At 52.7% G+C, this 8,490-nt stretch overlaps 1 long non-coding RNA gene across 1 annotated transcript; it reads left to right on the top strand.

The window, feature by feature from the left end:
• Window positions 1-1,260: 1,260 nt before the first annotated feature.
• On the top strand, window positions 1,261-6,971 carry LOC132648324 (uncharacterized). The gene is made up of 2 exons (XR_009586696.1): window positions 1,261-4,481; window positions 6,770-6,971. It is a non-coding gene; the product is annotated as an uncharacterized LOC132648324 (long non-coding RNA).
• The last annotated feature ends 1,519 nt before the right edge of the window (window positions 6,972-8,490 follow it).

Raw genomic sequence — 8,490 nt, 5'->3', positions numbered from 1 at the left:
GGAGGGGGAAACGGAGCCGAGCGTGCTGACAAACAAGCAGAAAAAGTGCTCATCATTTCAGTTGGCCTCCGTGGCTCTGCCCCCCCCAACCCCTCATTTATTTATTGCAATGCTGTTCCAGGGCTCCGCTGCTGTGTCAATACTGATAAAAGCAATCTTCCTACAAACAGGTGCAGCTGGGAACTGCCTCTTGGACAGCTGCCAGGGAAATGTGATCGCTCAGCTGGGGTGACCTGCCTCTGCCCAGCCCCCTCCCGGGTTCCAGTCAAGGCAAATGTCCTTGGGCGGTGCCTGTGGGCTGAAGGTCCAGCCTGGCATCTCACTTGGCATCATGGGCTCCTTCCGGTGCCTGCAGTTGGAATTGGGCGTGTGTGTTCCCGGAAGGAGTAAGGGCTCCAAGGGTTATTATCTATCCTATCTATTTTCTCTTTCAGTTTCTTCTAATTCCATAAACCAACTCCCCTGCAAGTGTTTGATAATATTTTCCCCCTAAACTCCACCAGCAGGTATTTCTACGTAGGAAATGTTTTTGGTTTTGGTTTTGTTTTAATGGGGGTGTGACCATGATCAGAATATATCCTACAATGTATGAAAATATCATGATGGAACTTATTATGTATAATAAATATATGTTGTGAAGACATAAAAAAAAAAAGCTCTCCAAGAAAAAAATACAACGTTTTGAATAGTAATAACAAACAAATGAACAAGTGCTGGATGGCGTAGTGACACCGGCTTTTAATTCCAGCACTTAGAAAGCAAAAGTAGGTGGGTTTCTCTGAGTTCAAGGCCAGCCTGGTCTACATAGCAAGTTTCAAGCCAGCAAGGCCTACACGAGATTGTAGCAAAAAAACCAAATAATTATTAATATTATTATTATTATTATCATTATTTTTACCCAAGCCACCAGTTTCCAAATTCACACATCCTACACCAATGACCTGACCCCAAAGGTTTTTTTTAATTTTTTTTATTTTTTATTTTTTTTTGAGTATCCAAGAGGGCCACGGTACCGGATTACCTAAATAAACGTTTGTGAGCCATTACCCGCAATGCACAGGGATGCTACCAGACTCGCGTTTGAAAGATTGTATTTCACCACCCCTCCCCCATTTGTGTTTTGTCCCGTCCTCTCCTCCTCCCCCCCCCCAACAGCATCACTTCCCCTGGTCTCCAGGGTACCAAGTCTCTCCGGAAATGCCCTGGATGGGCGTGTAGCCGCTGCTCCCAGAGGAAGGGCCGCAGGAGCTAAGCCGCGGGGCGGGCCTGGCGGAGGACAGGGGCGGGCGCCCCGGCTGTCGCAGGTCGCCGTTGCTCGTGGGAGGGAGGAGGTTGCTATGCAAATGGTGCGGCCTGCGGAGGCCCCCTTACCCAGGGGCCCTCCGGTTGCCAAAACAGACCATTCCCCCCGAACAGTCGCCTGGAAACGGGGCGCTGTCATAGCAGCCTCGGGGTAATGGTGAGCCAGCCTGCTGCCAGGAGGAGCTGGGTCACGATGTGCCGAACTCGGCCGCGTCGCCCTCTCCCTTCCCACCAGTCTTCACCTCCGGGAAGGGCGTGGCGGTTCGGCCTCCGCCGGAGAGGAGGGGGAGTAATTGGATTGGAGAGCTCCAGAAACCCATCAGCTGCTGCTCTCTGGGGACGGGGAGGCGGGCGGCCGCAGCCCGGCTTTGTGATGGGTCTCAGCCCCTCGCGGCCCTGCAGCCCGGCCCTGACCTGGTGTGCTGGGTCTAGGACGCGGTGCGGGCTCCCTACGAGGCCAGAGGACGCAGACATCCGTCAGATGATCGGCAGAATGGAATTCGGCTCTGATGGGGAACGCGGAGGACGCTGGGGAGACCTGACCCGGGTTGGAGGGTCTGGGAAGACCGGGGTGGCCGGCCCGTGGTCACTCAGTGCCTAGCTGCTTCAGTCTTTGAAGACCTTGTCTGTGTGTGTGTGTGTGTGTGTGTGTGTGAACGTCTGGGGCGGGGGTGGACGTATATACGTGAATGCAGGCCTGTGGGAGGCCAGACACGTGAGATTCCCGGAGCGCTGGAGTAATTGGCAGTTGGGAGCCGCTGGGAATTGAGCTGGGGTCCTATACATGGCCGGTGGTGTGCTGGTTAACGGCTGTGCCATCTCTTCAGCCGCCACGGTTTGGGAGTTGGGGTTTTGTTATTGTTTGGTTTGGTTTGATACAGGGTCTTTCCTTGCATCCCCCATTGGTCTAGAACTTACTCACTTTGTAGACCAGGCTGATCTCAAACTCACAGAAACCCACCTGCCTCTGCCTCCTGAGTGCTGGGATTACAGGCGTGTGCTGCCGCGCCTGGCTTGTGAGGCATTTCCTGTGGGTGCTGGGAACCAAACTGCTGGCCAGCAACAAGAGCCAGCGCTCCTCCATACCCAGGTTACACCCTTCACCCGCCGCCACAGCCCCACACAACCCAGGGCAGGCACGGAGGTTCAGGCCTCTGATTCCAGCAGAAGCAGGTAGGCGGATCAAGAGTTCAGGGTCATCCCAAACTACAACGCGAGTTTGAGGTCACTCTGGCCGGTCTGAGACTGTTGCAATAATGTAATGACGTCATCCTGTATTTGTAGGGGGACAGCCAAGCCATAGTTCAGGTGACACCCATCATGTCTATCTTGTGAGCACCAGCATCCTTTGATCAACTTTTCCGTGCGTCCGTGGGTGGGGTTTTCCGAAGTCATAAATCACACTTCTCCAAAACGAAGGGCAGAGATTCACTTCCCCAGAAACCCTCGCAGTTAAGGTGTAGGCATGGGACCTAGGTTCCCCAGTCAGCTACAGGCATATGAGGTTTTGATCTGGGGGAGAGCAGCTGAGCAGAAAGATAATCTGTAGGGGAAGAATTTCCGGAGCTTGGGCCTCCAGAACAGCAGGAAGGCCGTCCCGGCTCGGGAGAGGAGAGGCAGTTTGCAGGGAAGGAGGTAGACCAGGCTGGCCTTGAACTCGGAGCTGAAGTTAGAGGCCGTTGTGAGCAGCCCTCTCTGGGTGATGGGGGCTGAATTTGGATCCTCTGCAAAGCTCTTACTGTTGAACCATTGCTCCAGCCCCAGGAACGTGTGTTTCTCCTTCTTTTTCTCGGTGTGGAGGAGCTAACCCGGGTCTCCATCCTTGCGCAGCAGACACTCCACCAACTGAGCCCTCGCCCTCAGCTCCCCTGTTCCATTTTTTTTTCAATGTTGAGAACTAACAGTAACAAATGTTTGCGCTGACTGTGTTGGTGCACACTTGTAATCACAGTGCCCAGAAGCTGAGGCAGGAAGAGCCGTAGTTCAAGGTCAGCTTTGACTGCATAAGGAGCTCAGTCTGGGCTACCTGAGACCCTGTCTTAAAATAACACTATTACGTTAAAAACAGCAACAGCAAAACAAAAAAAGCCCTCAGAGCCAGGCGAGGTGGTGCACGCCTGTGATCCCAGCACTCGGGGAGACAGAAGCAGGCAGGTCTCTGTGAGTTCTAGGCCAGCCTGGTCTACAAAAGCAAGTCCAGGATAGCCAGGACTACACAGGTTAACTGTCTTGAAAAAAAAAACAAACCAAAACAACAACAACAACAGCACCTCAGAAGGCCAGGTGCAGAGTTGCTTGAAGTGTGGCGAGGTCAGCTGGGGAAGCCAGCTCCCCAACACTGGACTGCACCCTGCACTCAGCCGCCCTCTAGCACCATCGGTCCGAACGCCCTGCCCAGCCTGTCTTCTGAGTCCTGTGCCGGCCATCTGCCTGTCAGGCGTGCCTGGCTCATCCTGCCTTGTGACACTGCTCTGACAGTTACCCAACAGTCCCATTTTCCCTTGAGCAAGGATGACACTCGCACTGTGACTCGTCTGTTGCTCTGCCCTCTCTCAGCTCTGGCCTCCGTGGCACTGACTGTCCCTCGGCTGGCATGTGCCAGTGCCTGGCTCTAAGGCTATTTCTCATGGGCTGTGTCTGGTCATCTGTTGCCCAGAAGGGTTGAGAATCACAGATCGCGTAACCTTGGCAAACTGGACTTCTCACAGCCAGGGAAAAGTGGGGAAGTTTTGTTTATGGATGAGAATCAAGTTTATTTTTATGTTTAGTTGTGTGTATGGGTATATGTGGGTCTGGGTATGGGTATGTGCAGGGGAGTCCAGGTGCCCACCAAGGGAGGGCATCGGATCTCCTGGAGCTGGAGTTATGGGAGATTATGGAGTTGCTGTGGCTCCTGGGAGCTGAATTTAGGGCCCCTGCAAGAGCAGTGAGGGCTCTTAACCATAGAGCTGTTTTCTCGGGCATGGAAACCCTGTTCTTCATCCTCACACTGATGAGTTTCCCCACGGTGAAATGTCAAGATTTCCCAAGGAGAGTCTTTTGTTCCCGGCAGATGGCCTGTGGTGTGCCTGGCACCAAGTGGATTGCTATGGCCAGAACTGGATGAGGCCACAGTCCCCCTGCCCTTTTATAATATATTCATCCGATGATGAACCAGGACGAGATTCGTGGATATGTGGGTAAGTGGCACAAGGCCTCTGGTGGCTACAGGCTCGAGAAGAAAGCTTGATTGGGCAGCAAAAGCTGTTTTGCTATATGCATTTGTTTATTTGTCTGTTGGTTCTTTTGAGACAGGGTTTCTCTGTGTAGCCTTGGCTGTCCTGGACTTGCTTTGTAGACCAGGCTGGCCTTGAAATTATATTTATTTATTTATTTATGCACAAGCGTGTATATGTGTGTATTGCAGAGGTCAGGAGAGAGAGTTATAGGTGGTTGTGAACTCCCATGTAGGTATGTAGGTGCTGGGAACTGAACCCTAGTCCTCTGTAAGTGCAGTAAGCCCTCTAAACGCTGAGCCATCTCACCAGCCCCCAGTTGTTTTAAAGAAAAAACCCAGGAGCCGGGCATGGTGGTGCACGCCTGTGATCTCAGCACTTAGAGTGGCAAAGGCAGGTGGATCTCTGTGAGTTTGAGGACAGGACAGCCAAGGCTGTTACACAGAGAAACCCTGTCTCAAAAAGAAAAAGAAAAAGCCCAGTTAGTTATTTACTTTGAAACAGGGCCTCACGGATGTCAGGCTGGCTTCAAAATCACCGTCCATATCCTACCTATATGTCACTATGCCCTGAACTATATGACTAGCTATATCACTGTATGTCCCCAACTTCTGATCTCCTGCCTCCATTTTCCCCCTCTGGGCCGTCCTGCAGGCTCTTTGTTGTTTTGCTGAGAGATAGAAATTTTCCTCTGTTACCCTAGGCTAGCTCAGGATATCCCAGGGGGCCTCATACTCCTGGCAGTCCTCCTGCTTCAGCCTCCTGAGTGTTGGAATTACAGGTGTGAGCCTTCATACCTGTCATTAATTTCAAGATAATTTCAGATACCCGGCCAGGACTCCCTAGGCCTTCCACGCACATCTATTTGTTCCATGGTGAGTCGTCCTAGCACTGAAACGCAGCTAGCCAAACCAACCGGTACTGAATGGACCTCTCCCTAGGTGGACAGGAACAGGGGGCGCTGGGGCACACCTGTGAAAGCAGCGCTAGGGAGGCAGAAGCGAGAGCATCCCAAGTTCAAGGTCACCCTCCGATACTTAGGGAATTTTGAATCAGTCTTAGGTGCACAAGACCCTGACTGGAAAACAAACAAACAAGCACTGACTTTGTGGGGCCTGCTCAGAGGGACCCTGCCTCTGAGCAGCTGAGTGGCCCGGGCCAGGGCCCGAGGTGAGGTGTCTCTGAGCTTTGGTTTCTCCTCCGGTGAGTGAGGGTGATGAGTTTGCAGAGAAACCGTCAGAGTTGAAGGAGACAGAAGGGCGGAGCAGCGGGCCTGCCGGCACTGGCATCTATTTAGGTCCTTAACTCCTTATCTGTGACTCCAAATGCCTAGAAGTACTGAAGACAAAACTATATTTAGCACCGAGACCTGAACACAGCTGACAAAGCGCCTGCCTTATTCCCTCACGTGAACGTCCAGACTTCTCTTCAGAAATGTCAGTGTTTGATCGTGGTGTGCCATGCCCCGAGGGGCTGGCAGGAAGCGCTGTGTGGTCTGGCACTACGCTGCCTTTCTGAAATCCAAAAGACTTAATAATAAGCCAGGTGTGGTAGGGCCAGCCTGTATTTCCAGTACTTGGAAGGTGAAGGCAGGAGAATAAGAAAGTTCAAGGCTAGCCTAAGAGGTACAGCAAGTTGGAGGAGGCCGGCCTGAGCTCCCTGAGACCTGTTTTAAAAAACAAAAACAGGGGTGGAGGGATGGCTCCATTTTTAAGAGTACACACTGCTGTTACAGAAGCCCAGAGTTCAATTCCTAGTGCCCACTTTGGGTGGCTCACAAACTGGGGGGGGGGGGGTTAGGGGAGGGGAGAGGAGCACACGCCTTTAATACCAGCACTCAGGAGGCAGAGGCAGACAGATCTCTTAGTTTGAAGCCAGCCTGGTCTAGAATGTGAGTTCCAAGACAAGCAGGGCTGGCTACACAGAGAAACCCTGTCTCAAAAAATCCAAAGAGACTCTGAAAACGTGTCTCTTCCCAAAAGCACTGAAGAAGCGTGTGCCTCTCCCATACACCTTTGCTGGCACAGGCTCTCTCACTCTGCCATTTTCACTGGAATGCATCTTGTAGCCCAGGCTGGCCTCTACGAACTTCCATAAGGACCTAAAGCCCACTTATCACCCGCCTCCAGTGGAAGGCGGTGCTTTCCAGCTGGGGCTCCCCAAGGCCTGTCCCCCGCCCTTGCCTCTCTGCTCCTCTCCATTCCTCACCCTGTTGAACTTAAATGTTCCTTTTTCACCCATGCCCTGGTCAGGCAGATGGACTGCCCCAGCCATTGGACCCAGCCAGCAGTCACCTGCCTGAGGACGACGATGAATTATTGTAAGAAGCAAGCACCTGGATCTCTCCGGGCAGTTTGAACCTGGCACCCGCTTCAACACGCTGGGTTTTTTTTCTCACTAGAATCTCCCCAGCGGACCGAATCCTAAAAATAAATGCTCTTGTTTGCAAGACAGCACCAATCTCCAGGGAGAGAAAAAGGAGTCCTAGGTGCAGGTTGGAAGCCTCAGTCCGGGGCTGTCAAGACTGTGTGTCATTTCCCTTTGGTCCGGGGCTGTCATGGGACCCAGGGTCAAGTCACAACTCTTCCCCAGCAGCGGGGATAATCTTGGGGACATCCCCTTATGACTAGACCTCTGATTTCCCCAATCCCAGAGCAGAGATCTCTGAATGCTGCTTGGCAGGGTTAGTGGGAAAGATGTGGTGAGACAATGGGGGAGGGGCTTGAAAAGGGGGAAGCTTTACGCTAACTGAAGGTCTGGGTTGTTTTGCTCGAGAAAGTGTTTGTCAATTCCTAAGGGCGAGGCCTGGCCTCTTCTGTTTTCTTTCATTTCCCCCAAGCCTGCCCCTCCCTCCTCGAGTCTGAAAGCCACTGAGCAACCTGCCCAGGGATCCTGTAGATAGACAGAAGTTGCTTAGTCAGTGTTAGCCAACATGCCAGCATACACCAGCCAGACTGAGCGAGGCAGGACCCTGACACGGACGCAAGGCTCCGCTCAGGCCTTGGTACCAACCCTGTCTCTGCCATCTGCCAGGTTAACAGTGTGACCTGGAGTTAGGCTAGGGCGACAGGCGGTGGTGGTCATCAGACCTAACTTTCCAGGAGGCCATCGTGCGGGTGAAGGGGTTGGGTTGTCGTACGTAACCGTCCAGGTACGGATCAAGCCTGCTGACAGAGCATGGGTGGTTATTATTTCACTGTTACGATCTGAGCTTCTTCGGGGACGGACCATGAGATCAGCAGGCCTGGAGTGAGAGGCAGGGTGTCTGGTCTTTGGGAAAGGTTGACAAGTCTTCAGAGATGCTCAGGGTAGCCCCAGGGCCGGCAGAAGTAAGATAGCAGTAGGTTTGGACATCATTTGCCCCCAGGGGGTGTTGGCCACAGTTGCAGGCTAGACACTGTTGGGTAAGAGGTGTGTGGACTTCTCATTAGGACAGCCTGCTGACTGGTGGAGGATGCCCCCGGGGCCCAGACAGCTCACACTGTTTTCTTCTCTTCTGCTACTGGAGATTAAGGCTGGGGTCATGTGCTCAGCCAGCACTCTACTGCTGAGCTGTATCTTTAGCTCTATTTACAGCTCACTGTTTCCAGGCTGGCTCTGAACTCAATGCTCTAGCCCAGGCTAGCCTGAGGTTTCTCTCCTTCTACCTCAGCCTCCTGAGTGTTGGGATCTATAGGCCTGCACCACTAGATTCCACATTTGATTTTTCACAATTTTAACCGTATTGCCTAGGTGTTTTGCCTGTGTGTCTGTGCACCATGCGTGTGCAGTGACCGCAGAGGCCAGAAGGGGGCATTAGATCCCCTGGGACTGGAGTGACTGTTGTGAGTCACGGGTGAGTGTTGGAGACTGAACTGGTCCTCTGAGGAAGGGACTTCTGTAGGCTCTGGTCTTGTAAAACCTGCTTTATTTAGGGTTCTTGAACACTCTACCTCCCTTCCGACCTTTGGTGGAAGAGAAAGAAGGTTACTAG

This window comes from Meriones unguiculatus, chromosome 16 (genome assembly GCF_030254825.1).
Source record: "Meriones unguiculatus strain TT.TT164.6M chromosome 16, Bangor_MerUng_6.1, whole genome shotgun sequence".
In the NCBI taxonomy this organism is placed as follows: Eukaryota; Metazoa; Chordata; class Mammalia; order Rodentia; family Muridae; genus Meriones; species Meriones unguiculatus.
Note: the sequence above shows the minus strand (reverse complement) of the source record. Positions and strands in the feature narration are given on the sequence as shown.